The 10973-nt window shown below is 57.2% G+C and overlaps 1 protein-coding gene across 2 annotated transcripts in view; it reads right to left on the bottom strand.

The window, feature by feature from the left end:
- The window catches only part of ELFN1 (extracellular leucine rich repeat and fibronectin type III domain containing 1), a 176189-nt gene extending 165493 nt beyond the window's left edge, over positions 1-10696 (bottom strand). Inside the window, exon 1 of one of the 2 annotated variants that reach the window (XM_032794087.2) lies at positions 10382-10696. The gene's annotated coding sequence lies outside the window, so the exon portion shown is untranslated. Of the gene's footprint in view, positions 1-3987; positions 4070-10381 lie in introns of those variants that run through there. The other variant, XM_075069190.1, reaches the window with a different exon arrangement.
- Between the last annotated feature and the right edge of the window lie 277 nt (positions 10697-10973).

Genomic DNA, 10973 nt, shown 5'->3' on the forward strand with positions numbered 1-10973 from the left:
AGCCCTACCTACCCCTGTCTCTCCCCACTTCTCTGAGTTTCTCTCTGACTGCATAGTCCACTCATTCCCTATATTCCACCAAGGATGCTACTCAGGTCACTCTATTTGTCTGCTTTTCACACAGGCCCAATCAATGCGATTTCCTTCCCTTCGCTGCATATGGAGCAGCTTTCCTGAGCTGACACATCAGACCATTATCCTCTCATTTCAGTGCCAGGATACCTACCACAAAAGGCTCTGCTAAGACTTTTCTATTATATGTAATATTTTAAGTCTCTTTGTTCCAGCCTGTTGTGCACTGACTAGCCTTTGCTAGGTAACCACAAAATCCCAGGCCTTGTCCGTCCTTGGGATTAGCCTCAGTTCAGTAGCTGGTGGCCAGCAAAGGCTAGTGCTGGTGGAACAGAGAGATTTAAAAAGAGACTTTTAAAAGAGACCTCCCCCAAGGAGTTTGCACTGATGCAGCTGCACGGATTGCTGGCCACCGAACCCTGCAGCCCAGGGACAGACAAGACTTTATTGATGCTGCTTTGTTACCCTCCCCACACTGCAGCATCACATCCAGATTTAGATTATACAGATCTTTGGAGCTGTGACCAAAGGGCTTTTGTTTGTTTGCTTGTTTCTGCTTGGACTAGAGAACAAATAAATAATCCCCAACATTCAGAATAATACTCCTCACACATCAGATGAGCGTGAAATCTGACCTTTCCTAGTTAATCCTTCCTGGTGAGGCCTTAGATCTTGTGCTGCCTGATGATCAAACAGGATTGTATTAAGCAAACATGGAGAACAAGCTCTTATCTAGATATAATTTCTCTCCCTTCCAGGGGATCCTGTTCTCTCTTTCTCGGACTCCTCCCTCCTCTAGTTGCATGAAATCGGCCAAATCCATAATCTAATCTGGCTGGGACTCGAAGGTGGAAAAAAATCAAGTCCTAATGCAGTGAGTGCTCAAGTGGAGAATGAAGCCAATCAGAAGAGCACTGGCAATCCCTTTTCAGGGCGCCTCATTGAGGGAAGGGCAGGAAGCTCCTCACCAGCAAGCAGTGGTGCTCACTGAGCTCCTGCACGTTTATTGCCACAGCCTCAGCCTGGGGCTTTGGCTGGAGAAATAGCAGCATGAGTGCCTAGGACTGAGTTCACCCCGGGGCCTCGGAGGGGTTGGGAAGGTGACCCCTTCTCACGCATATCCCCTTAGTGTGTGTTCATGTTACTTTAAAAGGCTCCATGTTGCACAAAGGGGTAGGAGTGTGTATTTCAGTGTCACAGGGTGTTTGAGTGTGAGACAGTCGGGTTGTGTGTGCCAGTGTCATGTTGTTTTGGAGTGTGAGAGAGTGGGGGGATTCGTGTTACAGTGTGGGTGTGTCAGTGTCAAGGTGTGCTGGAGTTTGAGAGTCTGGGTGTGTATACCAATGTCACGTTGTGTTGGATTGTGAGAGAATCGGTTTGTGTCAGTGGCACAGTGTGTGGGTGAGAGAGAGTCCAGGTGTGTGTGTCAGTGTCATGGTGAGTGTGAGAAGGAGAGTCCAGGTGCATGTGTCAGTGTCACAGTGTGACTGTGTGTGTGTGTGAGAGAGAGAGAATCTAGATGTGTGTATCAGTGTCACAGTGGGTGGGTGTATGAGAGTGTCCAGGTGTGCGTATCCATGTCACAGTACGTGTGTGTGTGTGTGAGAGAGTCCAGGTGTGCGTGTCTGTGTCACAGTCTGTGTATGTGTGTGAGAGAGAGAGAGTGTGGGTCCAGGTGTGCGTGTCCGTGTCACAGTGTGTGTGTGTGAGAGAAAGTCCAGGTATGCATCTCAGTGTCACAGTGTGTGTGTGAGAGAGAGTCGAGGTGTGTGCCAGTGTAACAGTGTGTGTGTCAGTGTCACGGTGTGAGAAAGAGTCCAGGTGTGTGTGTGGCAGTGTCAGTGTGTGTCTGAGCGTGAGACAGTCGGTGAGTACTGTGTGTCTGAGGCACAGAGAGTGTCTGTGGCTACAGAAGCCAGGAAGTGCAAACCAAACACTGCTGCGAGCACCACTGGCTGCAGAGGAGAGAGAAACAGAGGGGTCCAGGGGAGGCGGGGAAAGCCGGCTCCTGAGGAAGCGCTGCTGGCCAGAGTGTGGAGTGCGTGGCGGGTCCTGCACTGGCTGCAGACAGCGCGTTTGCCTCTCGGTGCCGGGCCGCGTTACAACCTTCCCTGGCTCCATGACTTCTCCCCAGGTACAACAAGGGGCTCGCCAGGCGCCGGCCCGGGCCACCTCTGCCCAGTCCCTGCGCGGGCTACAGACCAGGCAAAACCACACTGCTCCATAGCTGTCCCCCTACACGCGCCTTGTCCTGCCGTAACCTTGGGGGGACGCCGCTGCACAGGGCTCTGGCCCCACTCTGCAGATAGCAGGGGCGAGCTGGAAGGAGCCGTCGGGGAGAACTTGCAAAGCCGGGGCCGGAGCTGCGGGCCAGGGGGCCACTGCTGTCTCGCCAAGGCCGAGCACAGGCCTCCCCAAGAAGGTATCATCCGCCAGGGGTTAGGGAGAGCTACCATTTCCATCCCGCTAGCCAGCTCCGCCTGGCATCTGGGGCCTGGCCATGGGATCCCCCCACTTCCCCTCCGCCACCAATCTGCAGCCGGCTCGGTAAATCCCTGCAGGGTGCGGAACCCAGCAGGTGTCTGGTCAAAGCAGCTTCCTGGCCGCCCAGCGACCCCAGGCCCCTAGCCCTACAGATTAGCGCCCTGGCGCCGTCGGAGAGGAGATAGTCCGGGTCCCTGCTCCCAAACGCCGGCCTGCAGCCAGGCGAGGAATAAGCGCCTTTCCTCCAGCTGTCCCAGCCTTTGCGCTGCGAGCCCAGAGACCCACAAATCTGCGCCCTGGAGTGTAATGAAGATGCAGCGAGTTATACGCGCAGATCAATGCCTTTGTGGAGCCTTCGGGGCCGTTTTCTTCGATCTCGCATGGTAATGAGATTTCGCATTTAAGATCAGTACAAGTGGTTTCCCTTTCAGAAGGGAACGAGCTGCCTGCTTATGGCTTCGTGTGAAAGCTCCGGCGACTTGTCCCTTCGGCTTTGTGTCGCCAAGGGTGCAAATATCAGCAAACACGCGAATACAGCGCCGGGAAGCCTGGCCCCCGTAACCCCCTACCCGGATTATTATTGAGAACCCACCGTGGGGCCCCGCTCACGTGTCAGAAGGAAGAGAGCCCCCAGATCTGACCGCCTCTGGCGAAAGCAGCACCCGCTCCGAAGCAAGTCCGGGGACTTGCACCCCTGTGGGAACTTCCTGTGTGAGTGAGGACAGCCCTGCGCTTCCTTCCCCAAAGGGAGCCCGGCTCCCTGGCTGGGTGTCTCTCCCTCCCCCGGTGCTTTGCCCTGCCAGGCAAGGGGAGACTTCCTGCCCTGCAGGCAGCGCCGGAGTGCCGCTGAGACAGGCTCTGTCCGTGCCCGGCACACAGCACTCAAAAAACTACGGCTCTAGACACACACGCACCCCGTGCACCCTGGAGCTCACCGCCTGCAAAGCCACTTCCATGCCGGACGGGTAGAGAGAGTTAAAGCCACGAGCCCCCTGCTAGTCCACTTCGCCTCCCCTCCCCCCTGGCTTTGTCTTTCTAGCTTAAACATAGCCCCCCGGAAAGGCCACGAGGGGACGGAAGGCAGCAGGGAGAAGGGAGCGAGCCAGTGGAGAAACTTCCTGGAAAGTTTTTGCAATTCCACATTTTGAAGGGGGAACCCCTCACCCCCACAAACCTCTATGGGGCCTGGCTTTGCACAGAGCCCAGCAGCCCCTGTTGGGAGCAATGCAAACCTGCGGCGAGCTCGGGGCTTTGGAAGGTCTGGCCAATATCCACCAAGAGCTGTCGAGCCACACCCAGCCCCGGGGACACCCGCGCACCTGGTGCCTTCGCCTCCCTTCCCCTGGGTGTGTGCGAGGAGCTGCCCCGGGGTGGAACCGGAGCGGACCTGCGCTCCAGCAGGAGTTACCCGCCCTGGAGCCGTCTCCTTACCTGCGCTCCCCGCCAGCCCAGGTTTGCTGCCAGCTCTGCCTCCTCCGCTCTCTAACTCCCACTCGGGGCTCTTTATGGAGATTCGTTCATTCATCGCGTTCCCATCGGCCCTCGGCCGGTCCCTGCCTCCCGGAGGCAGAGCGAATGAGGCCTCGCCCATTCGGAGCGACTTTCTCATTAGAATGAAGAGCGCGCTCACAGCCCCGCGCCGGAGTGGGGGCGGACACGCCAGCCAGGGAGCAAGGCCCCCCCCCCGATTTCCCTCGGAGAGGAAATGGGGGAGGGGAGGGCAGCAGAGACCGGGATGCTGGGTATGGAGGTTACCCCGGGGGAGTAGGGGGCATTAGTCGGCGGTGACCTGTCCCGCTAGCGCTGAGAAGGGTGGGGGGTGTCTCTGCAGCACAAGGACCAGCTCTGGGGGCAGAATCTCTCCCCAGCTGATCAGCCCCTGTCCTGGTCTCCTCCTTCGCTGTCCATCTCTCTCCTTTCTTCATACCGCGCCCATCAGCGTGGTCGCCCTAATCCGGACTTGCCTCTGCCTTTCCCCAGCGGTTCCCAACCACCCGCCTGATGAGCACACCTCGGGGGCTGTGAATACAGCTGGCCCCGACCCCCACCCCCGCGAGCCCCTAGCTCTGGCCAGGGAGAAGGGGCTGCTCCTGTGGGTCACTGGCACTCGCCTTTCCAGGGCCAGTGGGTCGCGCCGTCTGCCCCCGGGCTAGGGAGGGAGACCCTCCTTTGCAGCCCCTCTCCCTGCACCGGGAGCCATCTGGCCGGCTCGCCAGCCAGCTCCCCAGAGAGCTTCCCTTCCCTCGCTCTTTACTCTTTGTTTTCCTCCCCCAGCTCATGCTTCCTGTCCCGTTTTCAGCCCAGGCTTTGATTTTTTCTCTTTCTCTGTACTCCCAGCACGATCTCAGCCTCTCTCCACAAAGCAGCTGGCCAATTCAAGCGGCATACAAAGGAGCTGACTCAATCCCAGAGACCGCGAATGGGGATAAAGCCTTATGCATGGGGGAGAGAGGGCGAGCCGGAGGAAGAAGAGCCCCCAGAAGAAATGCACTGAAACCGGTGTGTGTGTGTGTGTGTGTGCAACAATCACTAGGCATCCTACCCCAGATCTGCACAGGCACAGCGGTGCGTTCACACCCCTCGTCCCTGTTCCGGGCTCAAAGGCAGAGCAGCTCTTACCCTGGTCCCCTCCTTACACAGCGCTCAGTGACCGCCACCAGAGTTTCGTGCAGAGCTTTAAGCGGCCGGTCAGAGCGTAAAGGGTCCAAGCAAGATCATTTCCAGGTTCAACAGAGCTGGGGGGGGGGGTGAGTGGGTGTGAGAGAGTAGGAGGGGACAGGGATATGCAGCCAGTACAAAGCTGGGAAGTGTCTGTCTCGCGGGTACCCCTGTCCTTTTCCACGTGGCTCCCTGATTCCCGGCCTTTGACCTTTCCCTGCGGAGTCTGGACAGCCTTGTGTGCTGTCGGATGCTCAAGAAACGCAGGGATTTGTGGCCCGTGCCTTGTCACCTGCTTTATGAGACGCTCCTTGGCTGCAGTTCCTGCCTTTGGAAATCCACTAGATGTGGCTATAAAGATGTCAAGACAAGCCAACGCGGCAGGCCCCTTCGCCTAATATTCCTTCCCCTCGCTTCCTGAGACAGGCCTTTCTCCCAGCGCCGCGCCCCGAGCATTGGACTGAAAGCCTCTGGGTGGGGCTGGGGGCAGAGGGGGGCAGATGAACTCCGCTTTCCCCGCAGACCCAGCCAGGCCCGGCTCAGCAAGCACAGCAGCATCCGCTACGCACCCCGGTTCGGTCCTGGCCATGCAGCTTCCTCCTAAGATTGGGGGAGCGAGAGAAAAATGCTGCCTAATTATTTATACAGTAAATGTAAGGTGAGCTGAGGAACCTCTAAAACAAGCCTGCCGCCTGCAATCCCTTCAAGGCGTCTTGATTCCCGCCCTCACCCCCTTCACAGCGTCTATGTTTTGGCGCTGCCGGAGACTTCAGAGCGACAATCCATTAATTTGGGAACATTCAGAAATAATCCGAAATGCACCTCGCCAGGCACCGCCTGCTCACTCTACTCTCCCTCAATAGCTGTCATTTCTACATACAGCGGCACCCCCTTTGCAACCCCGGAATCAATTTATATTAATGATCTCTTTATTCACCACGGCAAACTTGTAAATGTTTAATACGGTGCAAACTGGCGACGAAACGCATCAAACTAAGAGGAGGTTGGTCCCGGTGCAGAGGGAAGGTGTCTGCTGCTCAACGTTGAGGACCGTAATTACAGAAAGGGCAAGTAAAGTGTACTCTAATGGAGAGTGAGCTAAAAGGTCACTATCCTCTGAGTTGCTGTTTGTACCGTCCCCCCACTGGGCAAGCCTGTTGCTAGCAGAAATTGAAAACCTGACAAAAGCACCTTTTTACGAGCGGAAATCAAGAGACGGAAAGCCGTCCAGCTGGGAGTAACGGGGCTGAACCCCTGGGCTGGGTGTTCAGCCTACTCCAAGCAATGCATTAGGAAAAGCGATAGCTAGCTAGATTGAGCCGGCGTGGCTAATGCAGCAATGATCAGCTCAGAGCTCGAATGAGGGCGAGTAATTGATACAGAGTTTAATCAGGAGCAAAATACCAAGCTGAGCTGGAGAGAGATGGACGATGGGAGGAAATGGGGATCCAACTCTGGATGCTGTCTGGCCCCCCTAGGAAAGCGTCTACTAGAGCAGAGCGACATCACCACAACAGAAAGGCCTGTGTGGTCTGAGACATCACTGGGTGCCAGATCTTGGGCTCAGACCTTTAGGAAGCTGGGCGACTGACAGGCTAAAAACTTTGGGTCACGCTGATTTGTGAGAGGGGGCCCAAGGCGCTGAGAAATAGAGGGAAACCTCTGGCAATTTGAAAGTCCCCACATTACAAGAGAAAGATCAGACTGGATCATCTTTGATAAGTCAAATCCAAAGCGCCCTGCCACGGAGCAATGATTTAGGAAGAGAAAGAGTCTCTCGCGGGTGGATTTGGGTGTATTGTAGGCCGAGGGGGAAGCCTGGGCTAACAGTAGGCGATAAGGAGCAGTGGTGTAGTTTGGAAGGTCAGTGGTAGCAGCTTCCCGGACAGCTCGGAGACTGAGCAGAGCCGGAGCGGATCAGCGCGCAGCGCGCTGCGTTTCGGAACAGGAGAAGTTCATCGTTCTTTGTCATTAACCCCCGAGTCCCCAAGATTCCTACTCCCGAGTCCCTGGCCTTTGTCCCCACCAGTTCAACAGGGCATACATAACAAACCCTTCGGCCCCAATGAACCCCCTGGCCGGACCCAGGGCAGCTGTCAGCGCTGCAGACAGGAGCAGTCCGGTTATTTAGTCAAACCGGAGCGCTGCCCCTGCAAATGGAGCAATGCAAAGTTTGGCGAATGCGAGGCCGGCTGATGATCAAGCTGGGAGGAGAAGGCGAGGGAGGCCCTGGGAAGCCAGGGAAGGGGTAAGTCACGCGCGCAGCCAGCCAAGGACGTTGGACAGCAGCAAATGCTGCTCTCCCAGCGATTCCTTCCGGGGAAGGGGGGCACGGAGCGGCCAGACGGAACGTTATCCGCACCACCTGCTGCGAAATGGCTCAGCCCCCGGAGCTGGAGCAGCGGGGGCATGCAGCCCCGACAAGGGCTGGAAGGAATTGGATGCGGGCTGGGGAGAGAATTACAACGTGAGAGGGCTGGGTTTGCATCCCTGCATAGAAGTCGCTTCCCTGCTCCTCGCTGGGAAGCTGACATTTCCAGGGAGAGGAAAACAGCAACCCGCGAGCCAAGCGGGTCTGTTTTTGCCGAGGAAGGAGTGCGTTATTCAATCGAAGGCAGCTCCGAAGTGAGGACTCATGGGGGGTTTGTTATTCCAATGAAAGGTAGTGTGAAGGAGAGTAACAGCAACAGCACAGCGGTCCCTTCCTCCCCACCCCCCCAAGCACAGCCAGGCCGACCAGGGACAAGCGGCCTTCGCCGCACACCAGGGAAACCCAAGCTTTAAATAAATAAAGAGCAGGACCTGCATGACTCGTTTAGTGCATCAAGTACAGCAACTCTGGGGCTATCGAGCTGTACAGCAACAGAGATTTTAAATGGACTGGAAGAGATTTCAAGGGTCCATCCGTATGCAGCGCCTGGCCAATAGTCTCCCCGAGCCCAGTCTAAAGCGGAGTGTTTGTGTGTGTGTCCAGGCCTGGTTTAAAGATCCGGTTCACGCTGAGGTGGGTTCTGGGCACTGGGCTAAGGGGGAACTGGCCTGGCTTCGTTAAAATGCATCATGAACATTACTTGGCAACTCTGGTTGCGGCTTAACAATGGGCTCCCTGACTGGCAAGCTACTCGGCCCTCTGTGTTTATCATTAATTCTCTTACGGAGATGGGACTTTGCAGCAACATCTGTCATTATAATTAAAGCTGCAATGCATTCATCGGATAGCAACGAAATCTCCTGTACAACCTGAAACTACACAGTCTAATAGAGGAGAAACCCCTACTGGAGACCAATCAAAGAGATGGACTGTCCATCTGTCCAGTCTGGCTTTTATTATTTTAAAACTTAGCCACTCCAGGAGACTCTTCGGGGGGAGAGGATGAGATGCCAAGAAGAGAGGAGCATTTAGGTTCAATAGTACCGTTTTTCCTTTAACAAGGTTCTAACTCTCTGCAGTCCTCATTTCAATTAGAGTCACATATTGTTGGACCGGGGATAAGAGGGGATTAAAATCCAAGCCCACATTTGCGAGAGAGGTTCCCCCCCTCCTGCTTGTTCATTTAATTAAAACTATATGTGTGGCACGTTTTTGGCTGCAAAAATAGAATTCATGTTAAAGAGGACATGTGGGGAGTTGGAGCGGAGAGCCGCCAACTCAGAAGCAAATTAGCAACGTGTGATTTCAAGAAATCTATTGACACACACACACACACACCCGAGAAAGCTGAATTTTAAAACCCAAGCAAAGCCTCCCTGATTTGCAGGACTAACAATCGCTGAGTTGCAGTCTCTCAGGAATAGTAACCGTCAGGTCATTAGTCATTTTCGACAAGTTCCAAAGCGATCAGTAAATAGCTTTATCTGAGCACAAGTTAACCTGTCAGGAAGATTTCAATCGGCTGTTAAGAAACATTTGGGCATATCGCTATTATGCACCCACCCCTACGGCACCCGCCCGCCCGCACACACACTCACGCGCGTACACACACATACACACTTTAGTGGGGGTTGCAAAACTCTTCCCTCCTCTGCCGGCGGACAGTGAGCCCCGCGAAGGCTTGCGAGCTTCCGCCTCCACAGAGCCACAACTTTCCCCCTCCCCACCCAGCACTGGGCGCCGGATCGGACTTTGCTCCGGATCCCACTTAGCTCCGGATCACCAGACCTCGCTGAAGGCAACAGTTGCATTAACCTTCCTAGGGGCGAGGCCTCAGGGAGCTTCTTTAAGGCTGACTAAAGTGCAGGGAGAGGCAGGCGGAACCATTAGCTTCACTGAGGCTAGGGAGAAACCTAACTCCGGCTAGGAGCAAAGCGGAGCGGGACCAGCCTCTGAGGTGGTAGGGGAGGAAGATAAGGGCTGCAGGCAGCGGCTTCCCAGTTCTTTATACTCCACAGACTCTGGAACTGGGGAGCCCTGTTCGCTGCTGGGTGGGGGATCCCCTCTGCCCTGGCTTGGGCTCCTGGCTTTTGCCAGGGCGCCGGGGTTGCGCGGCTGAGACGCGCGGGGGAGTAGGCGCTGGGAGCTGTCCGTCGACCGCCAGTGCTGAAACCCGCCCGCTCGCTCCGGAGCCAGGACCCAGGTAGCCGCCAGGGACCCCGCAGAGCCCAGGGGGCTCCAGGCGGGGAGCGAGCGGAGGAGGAGCCGAGTTCAGCGCGCAGCTCGCCCCGCCAGCCGGGCCGGGCTTCGGAAAGTTGGGCGGGCCGGTGCGGCCACCCGCGGGCCGCACTGGGCGTTCGCAGCGTCCCTGCCGGCAAAGGGGGCGAGCTCGGGAGGGGACCTGTCCGGCGGCTGGGCGCCTCTCTCAGGGCGCAGGGGCGGCTCGGCAGGCGGAGTGCTCGCCTGGGAGAGCCCCGGGAGACAGGGCTTATCTCCGGCAACATCTGCCGCGGGATGGGACGGGGCAGGAGGCAGCGCTGGCCGGGGAAGGGGTAGAGCTGCAAAGGGAGCGCGGACGTGGGTAGGCGGGTACCGGGGCTGGCGGCTCCCGGCGCACCTTACAGAGAGGCCCCTTTCACCAGCCGACCCCGGAGCCGCCAGGGGAAGGCGATCTAGCTAGCGCCCGCTGCCCCGGTACTGCAGCAGGGGAGGGACGGGAAAGGAAGTCAGGGACACGGCGTCAGCTGCTGGCCCCGCTCCCCTCCCTCGCAATCCCACCGCGCCCGGCTCACCTACCTGCCTGTGACATGGGGGGAGGGGTCCCTCGGCCGGGCCGGATGGTCCTTGATCTCTGCCCGGGAGGACACCTTCTCCGGCCGATCCACACCCCCTGCGCCGGCAGCTCCCACTCCAGACGGCAAATTTCGAACAGACAAATCCCAGGGCTGGACTCGGCCTGAGAACAGAGCGGGCTGCAGCTCCTCACTGCGTCAAGCAAGGAACCTCCAAGATCCAGGAAACGCAACGAGATTCATGCCAGGCGAGCCTCGGTGGAAAGCGCTAGGCTCCGCTTTTGGGGGGGGGGTATTTCAATCTATTCCAAGGCGGTCTGGGGCTGGAGAGGGGCCATCCAGCAGCCGCGATGCCCCGCGCTTAGGCAGTAGCACATTCTTGCGGAGCGTGATCAAAGGTTTAATGTAGGAGTCCGAGTGGGGGGAGGGGCTGGGAGCGGGGCGGGGGGGGGAGGAGGGGGGGGCAGGGGGTGTGTAACTTCAGCACAAGGCGCGGGCTGATCCAATAGAGCGTTAGGTGAAGCTGAAGCATCAAAGCTTCTAATCAGATTGTTTGGCCGAGGCGGTCTGTAAATGAGAAGGGGGGGGGAGAGCTC

The sequence above is a fragment of the Chelonoidis abingdonii genome, chromosome 9 (genome assembly GCF_003597395.2).
Source record: "Chelonoidis abingdonii isolate Lonesome George chromosome 9, CheloAbing_2.0, whole genome shotgun sequence".
In the NCBI taxonomy this organism is placed as follows: Eukaryota; Metazoa; Chordata; order Testudines; family Testudinidae; genus Chelonoidis; species Chelonoidis abingdonii.